The sequence below is a fragment of the Hibiscus syriacus genome, unplaced genomic scaffold (genome assembly GCF_006381635.1).
Source record: "Hibiscus syriacus cultivar Baekdansim isolate YM2019G1 unplaced genomic scaffold, ASM638163v2 tig00112230_pilon, whole genome shotgun sequence".
In the NCBI taxonomy this organism is placed as follows: domain Eukaryota; kingdom Viridiplantae; phylum Streptophyta; class Magnoliopsida; order Malvales; family Malvaceae; genus Hibiscus; species Hibiscus syriacus.
Window position 1 is genome coordinate 223,504 of NW_024063275.1, and position 8,422 is coordinate 231,925.

Sequence of the window (8,422 nt, forward strand, 5' to 3'; positions counted from 1 at the left end):
GCGATAAGCCAATAATGCTTCATCTAGCTTCGGTGACCAGTCCTTTCGACTTGGGCTGACCATTTTCTCAAGGATCTATTTGATTTCTCGGTTAGACACTTCGGCTTCTCCATTAGTCTGAGGGTGGTACGCCATAGCGATCCAATGTCGCACTCCATATCGTTTCAGTGGCTTGGCAATCAATTTGTTGTCAAAATGTGTTCCCTCATCACTAATGATATCTCTTGGTGTTCCGAATCATGTGAATATATTTTTGTGCAAAAATTTTAACACCGTCTTGGAATCATTTTTAGGTGTTGCAATGGCTTTGACCCATTTGGATACATAGTCCACTGCGAAGAAACTGTACAAATCTCCAAATGATGTGGGAAAGGGTCCTATGAAGTCTATTCCCCATTCGTCGAAGAGTTCAACTTCTAGAATATTTTTCCATGGCATCTCATATCGTTTTGATATGTTCCCTATTCGTTGGCATCTATCACATGACTTATAGAATTCATGCGCATCCTTGAACAAGGTTGGCCAATAGAATCCGGACTGAAGCACTTTTGCTCTTCTTCTAGAATGCATCTTCGAATTAATTGTTCTCCATATTGCTTGAATAAAAATGGTTCATCCAAGTAGTAATTTCGTACATCATGTCGAAACTTCTTTCGGCTCTGGCTAGATAAATTAGGAGGAACAATACCACTAACAAGAAAGTTAACTATGTCAGCATACCACGGCACAGCCGTGACAAATAATATTTTCGCATCAGGGAAATCCTCTTGAATTTCTGTTATGTCATGACAATCAGATTTGTTATCTAGCCTAGACAAATGGTCTGCCAATTGATTTTATGTACCATTTCTATCATTGATCTTTAAATCAAACTCTTGTAGTAATAATATCCATTGAATTAGCCTAGGCTTTGCATCTTTTTTATTGATCAAATATTTAATGGAAGAATGATCTGTATGCACAATTACCTTAGTGCCTATTAGATATGGCCTAAACTTATCAAATGCAAATACTACTGCTAAGAGTTCTTTTTCAGTGGTGGTATAGTTTACTTTTGCATCATTAAGAGTACGACTTGGATAATAGATAACATGAAAGATTTTACTTTTTCATTGCCTTAGCACCGCTCCGACTGTATAGTCACTAGCATCGCACATGAGCTCAAAAGGTTCATTCCAATTGGTGGGATAACGATTGGTGCTGCCGAGATTTTCTTCTTCAAATCTGTAAAGGCATTCAAACAATCGTTAGTAAATTCAAATGGATGATTTTGTTGAAGCAAAAGACATAAGGGTTTAGAGATTTGAGAAAAATCTTTTATGAACCGCCTGTAGAAGCCTACGTTTCCAAAGAAGCTAAGTACACCTCTCACGTTGGTGGGTGGGGGAAGGTTTGCAATTACGTCCACCTTGGCTTTATCAACTTCAATGCGTGGAAATGAAATTTTGTGGCCCAACACTATTCCCTCGGTTACCATAGAATGATATTTCTCCCAATTTAGTACTAGGTTGGCTTCTTCACGTCGTTTCAGTACCTTGGATAAATTACCGAGACATCAGTCAAAATCATTACCTGAGACGGAGAAGTCATCCATAAATATTTCCATACATTCTTCCACCATGTCTGAAAAGATTGCCATCATGCATCTTTGGAATGTAGTTGGAGTATTACACAGCCCAAATGACATTCGTCTAAATGAATAGGTACCATAAGGGCATGTGAAAGTAGTTTTCTCTTGATCCTCTGGTGCTATGGCTATTTGATTATATCCTCAGTATCCATCGAGGAAGCAATAAAATGCTTTTCCCACTAACCTATCAAGCATTTGGTAGATAAAAGGGAGGGGAAAATTGTCTTTCTTTGTGGCCTTATTAAGCTTCCTGTAATCCATACATATACGTCAGCCCGTGACTATTCTGGTGGTGAGGAGCTCATCATGTTCGCTTTTAACCACGCTCACACCACCCTTCTTTGTCACACACTGCACCAGACTGACCCATGAACTATCAGATATAGGATATATCACTCCCGCATCTAGCCATTTTATAATTTCCTTCATGACTACCTTTTTTATGATTGGATTGAGTCTTCTTTGGGGTTCTACCAAAGTACTATGACTATCTTCTAGATTGATCTTGTGCATGCATATGGTCGGACTAATTCCCTTCAAGTCAGCCATTGTTCATCCTAGGGCCTTTTTGTGCTGTGACAAAATATTCAAGAAACTATTCTCCTGTTCGGCGGTTAGATTGGCAGAGATTATTACGGGTAAAGTTTCATCAACTCTTAGGTATGCATACTTCAAATGTGATGGCAAAGTTTTAAGCTCCAGTTTCGGTGCATGTTGTGAGGATGATTCTCGAGAATTAACTTCATCATAATCTAAGGGTTCGAATTTCATACCTGGTCTATTATGAAGAAGCCTTAGTTGATCCCTTGTCTTTCCTTCGTATCTTACATTGTTGTCATTTTTTGGGCACTCATTGTTCAGATTTCTATTGTCAGGACCATAATTCTCAAAATCGTCTTCTGAAAATAATTCACTTGGGCCAAAATTTTCTTGTTCAAGCATCTCGATTGTAGGGTCATGGTGAAAAGCGATGTATTTGTCGAGCTTTAAAGATTCACCGCGTCTAAGGATTGTCTTTTCTTCTACTTTGTTAATGCATTGACATTCCTCTGAATCGTCCACATATTTCATGGAGTTGAATACATTGATGGTGACGCTTTACTCTCCTACCCGTATTGTGAATTCTCCCTTTTCACAATCTATTAGGATTCTTTCAGTGGCTAAGAAGGATAGTCCCTGATTGATCGGTGCATTTTCATCAGCTTTGCAATCAAAGATTAGAAAATTAATTGTAAATACGAATTTGTCCACCTTTACTATAACATCTTCTATTCTACCCTCGGGCCGCACATAAGACTGATCGGCTAGCTGTAGGATGACTGAGGTTGGACATGCGTGATACCCTTCTAGTTTCATAAATATGAATTTTTGTATCAAGTTTACACTTGATCCCAAATCAACAAGAGCTTGTCCTACAAAGTCATTACCGATTGAGCATGGTATTGTAAAACTGACAGGGTCTTTTTGTTTTGGTGGGAGTTTGCTTACTGCCGAACAGATTTCTGTTGCTGTGGCAACATGTTCTGCCTTCCTTTTCTTCGTAATGATATCCTTGAGAAACTTGGCATAGGAAGGCATTTGCTCGATGGCTTCAAGTAAAGACACATTGATATACAGCTGATCCAGAACATCAACAAATTTCTTGAACTGGATGTTGTCATTATGCTTCTTCAATCGTTGAGGGAACGTTTGTGGAGGTCTCACATCATCTATTGTTAGTGCTGAGAAATCTTTGGCCATGAAATTCTCGTTATCTGGTCGATACTTTTCCGAGCCTTCATTCCTTTCATTCTCTTCAGAAGCTTCATCTCTTTCCTCATTTTCAACTCGATCCTCTGGTTGTATTATGTCATGGCAATGACTATTTTGGTGTTCTCCCCCAAACTTGTCATTTTGGTTTACCTATTTTCCACTCCTTAGTGTGAGGACACTGCATTGCTCCTTTCCATGATTTTTAGTGATCTCAGTATCACTGAGGACATTTCCTTGTGGGCGAGAGTGTAATACCGTAGCAATTTGTCACACTTGATTCTCCAATGATCTTAGAGATAAACTATGGCTTTCCAAAAGTGTGGCTTGGCTTTGTAGCAGATTTCCTTGATTTGTATTGTTGCAGAGTGTTCGTGCATCAAGGTTTTTGTTGAAGCCATGAAATCTTTTATTGAAGCCATAAATTCTTGCAATGATAACTCCAAGGAGTTAGTATTGTAATTAGTATTAGAGGAAGAAGCTATATCTTTATTGTTTTGCAGGGCTGCTGATGATGTTGATTCTGAAAATGTTGCTGATATGAATTATTCTGTTGTGGCCTGTAATTTGCTGCTTAACTATTACTGTTCCCTTGATTGCTCCATGAAAAATTTAGGTGTTGTCTCCAACCAGGATTGTACATGTTTGAGTAGGGGTTAATATTGCTCCGATTATAGTTGCCCACAAAATTGGTTGACTCATAGTTTTATGGACATTCACTCTCATGATGGTTGCCGTGACAAAACATGCATGCATTATTGGTCACCTTGACTTCTCTTACCTCATTAGGACGTTGCAAAATTTTCAACATATTAGTTATGGCAGAAAGTTGAGCAACTACCGAATCCTTAGCGTCAAGTTCATATGCTCTAGATATTTTTTTTCCGGTTCCCAATCTTGTGTTTGGGAATTGATAATCATTATTTGCTATCCTTTCGAGGATGTCAAAGGCTTCCTCGGGTGATTTGTCAAGTAAGGTGCCATTTGCTGAGACATCTAACATAATTCGAGTTGGTGCATTAACTCCATTATAAAACATCACTACTTGCGTCCAGTCATGAAATCCATGATTGACACATTTGCGAAGCAGACTTTTGTACCTATCCCAACATTCGTACATTGATTCATCATCTCATTGGAGAAAACTTGTGATGTCATTGCGAAGTTGTGTATTCATATTGGACGAATTATATCGAAGTAGGAAACTCTTGCATAAAATCTGCCCATGACTCCATTGAGCCAGAAGGAACTCCGCTGAGCCAGGCTGTTACTCTATTGTGTACGGAATAAGGGAAAAGTTTTAGTTTAAGCACGTCTTCATGTACTCCTTGTTTTCGAAACGAGTCGCAAACTTCAAGGAAAGCACGAATATATTGTCTAGCGTTCTCATTGGGTGAACCACCAAATTGGTCAATAGAGTTTAGCATATTAAACACCACCGGTTTAAGTTTGAAATGAGTTTCTTGTATTTCAGGTGCCATTATGCATGTATTGAAGTCATCGAGGATTGGGTTCAAATGATCTCGTATCGCTCTTGGTCTTGCAACTTGAAGATTAATTGTTGCGTCAGGATCTCTCAGATCTCCCATGTTATTGTCTTGCATTTGAAGTTGGTTTAAATGTTCTCTGGTTCTTTGGGCACGTAACCTTTGTTTGAACGATTATTCAACTTCCGGGTCGAATGGTTCCAAAGGTTTACCAGCATATCTCAGGGTCATGCAATAAAACCCTACAAAAGAAAATAGTAAACTATGTTAGACTATATAAATATAAGGTGACAAAAAAACTTGTTATGGCGAATAAAAATTTTGTCAGTTGCCAATCCCTGATAACGGCACCAAAAACTTGATCGCTTGTAAATGTATATGCTAAGGCAAGCAATTTTGTGCAAGTATACATAATCGATGCAAGTAATATAGTAGTGAGTGAGTTATCGTCTCCTCAGGGATTGGATTAGAAATTTATCTTCATCACAACTAGAACTAATCGTCACAAACTAATTCCTACTATCTTGTTAACTTAGAAAATAATATTAATAAAACAATGAAATGATATAATGATTGCAGAAAAGTTTGGTCGAGGCAAAATAAATATGCAGAACACTGAAATAAACAATAAAAAAGACAAGTGTTGATTTAACTATAATTCAAACAACCTCACGTATTCAGATTTATCACAGAGCACTTATGCTAATCTTTTGTATTGACAACAATTACTCTAAGTCTCGAATGAATTATTACGACTTGCTTAAGCTGCCCGACAGGATTACTAGGTGTTCTAGACGGTTGCTATGGCAATACTACTCAACGTTAACTACAACCCTTGGTTTGTCAGACTGTTGTTGTAGCAATACCTCTCAGCGTGAACTATAGGCGTTGTCTATCCTACTCTACCGTTTATCACTTTTAGTCAATTAAAACCCGCTCCTTATCTCTAACATAGACAAGTTAGAACTTCACCACCCTGGATTCATTCCATTGTTCACGTAGATCTATCTTAATTCTCTCGAATCTATGAATCACTATCTAGACAAAAGGTTATCTCTGGATGCTCTTATATTGCCAAGACATGTTTTACCAAAACCCCAGGCGATCTCTCGATACTCTTACAGTGTCAAGGTAAAATATTTAAACAATGAACAAGATAGTCATGAGCAAAAACATAATTTATCATTCCTAAGCACAAAATAATTGTCTAGGCAATACAGAGATTAACACCAAGTAAGACAGTCATCGTGCTATAAAAAATCATCCAAGATTCAACGTTTAATACAACCCCAAACATATAAAGAATTTAAGAACAAAGGAAGAAAGACTCCCAAAACTGGGGTCTATGTCGTGACAAATCTGATCAGCACCACGCCTGTCTTGGTAATCAGCCTCCCTCGAGACCTGATCACCGCTCTGCTACAGTCTGTCTATGAAGAACACCAAGGAAGGTCGGTTGGTAGGCAGTGGGAAAGCACTGCAGTTGCTTGTTCACGCCTCAAGTAAAGCTCTTCTCTCTTCTTACTTTTCTCTATCTTTTGGCGGCTACGGCTAGTTATTTATAGGGAAGAATCTCCTATGGTTTCGCAAGATTGGAGATTCCTTAAATAACAGTTACTTTTTGTCCAGACTTAAAAATGAAAGGCGACTATCAAAATATTTAAAGCTTGCTTGCAGGTGAAGGAGGTCATCCAACTGGCGTGTGACATAGGCAATTTCGTCATACCCGCTTCAGACTCTTCAGATAAACCTTGCCTCAGCGAGATAAATCTACTCTTTAAGTTCTTCTCTGTTCTATAGGCCCTTGCAAATTACGTTGTCAAGACTGAAATGTTCTTCCTCTTTAAGTTTCCTACTTGTACACAGTCCACACAACCCTTTCTCCTCAGCATCATCAGTTAAACCACATAAGTCTTGCCGAAGAAAAACTTATCCACTAATATAGCCTACATGAAACTAAAATGTAACTAAAATGTTATGCATACTTAGTTTAGACGAGCAATAACTTAAGTGAAAAGACTAGAAATTGAGTCTTTTTATGGAGTTATCAGGATCACATAGAAATTCCTTAAGAATCATATACATATGTCAAGGATCAAGTACGTGTCTCAAAGGACCTCATACATGTTTCAAAGAATACATATATGTCCTGAAAGACCGCGTAGACCCTCTACTCTTTGCATGCCAACTATACCTATAGTTCTCATCTACATAACATGGGCATTTACAATTCACATAGTGTATCTCGTAGACATATAATTTTTTTACCTTTATCGCATAGCTCATGTAACCTTTCATGCATATTCATTCAAAACATGTCTCATAATGCATATGGTATGAATTCATATCATGTAACATAATATGGAATGAATTATGTATTAAGGAATTGAATTTAGACTTATCACAAGTTTAAAGTTGTAATATACTATTATAATCATGTTATACACTCACCTAGATCTCTTTGTCTTTCCCTCGATCGATCTTGCTTCCCAAATGTTCTGAAACTGTTTTAGGCTCAATATCTACATAAATATAAATTTTAAGGCAAATATCATATGCCTAAACCTTATAATTCAATAATAATAACTTAAGTTAATTTAATGAAACAAAATTCACTTTTCCTTTAGGGGTGTCGGTACACTAAGGGTGTATCGGTACCCAAATTAAGTTCGAAATTCACAGGTATCGATACCTGCCTATGTGTATTGATACACATGTATCAGTACACCCCTGGATGTATCGATACACCATAAAGTTGTTCTTTAAAAATTGGTATTAGTGTATCGATATCTATTCCTAGTGTACCGATATACCTGCCCAGAACAGACTGTTTCCACTCGAAAATCATCAACACTTCACCCAAATTTTCATGTATAAGTCCCTTGTTATGCTACCAAACTCATCTATAACTACTTTAACTAATTTTTATCATTCCAACACCTTTTTATCTCTCACTTCTCGTCTAAATTCTTAAAGCTAAGAATCTTACCAAATTTTCCATGTTATCCAAACTTAATTCTAACACTTATAACTTCTTATTCTCATATATGACAAGTCAAATTCAATAACCAAATTCATTTAAACCTTCTTATTCAAATTTTCACTTAAACACTCCATATCTAAAATCATCCATAACTCAAAACTCTTTGAGTTTCTAAGTCTCTTTTTATTTCCATCATCTTTCCTAAAGCTTCACTAACCAAAACCATGTTTGACTCTTATGAATTAACCAAAAGAAAGCCCACTCACATTTGCTTAAGTGCTTCACGGTAGAGAAGAAGAAAATGAAGAAGAGAAGTCTGGAAACTTTTGTTTCCTCAAAATAGATTCCATGTGGGTTATAAAATACTCACAATCAATATTTAATTATTTATTTGCTAAAAGACCCATTTTCCCCTTTAATCCTTCATTCTTTGCTAATGCATCCTACATAAAATATTTTCAATTAAGTCCTTAAGCTTTTTGACTTATCTACTTTGGTCACTGAAATTTTAAAATTTCACAATTTGGTCACTAACCCGGTATTGAGGATGTTACAAGTATGCCTTATGTTCAA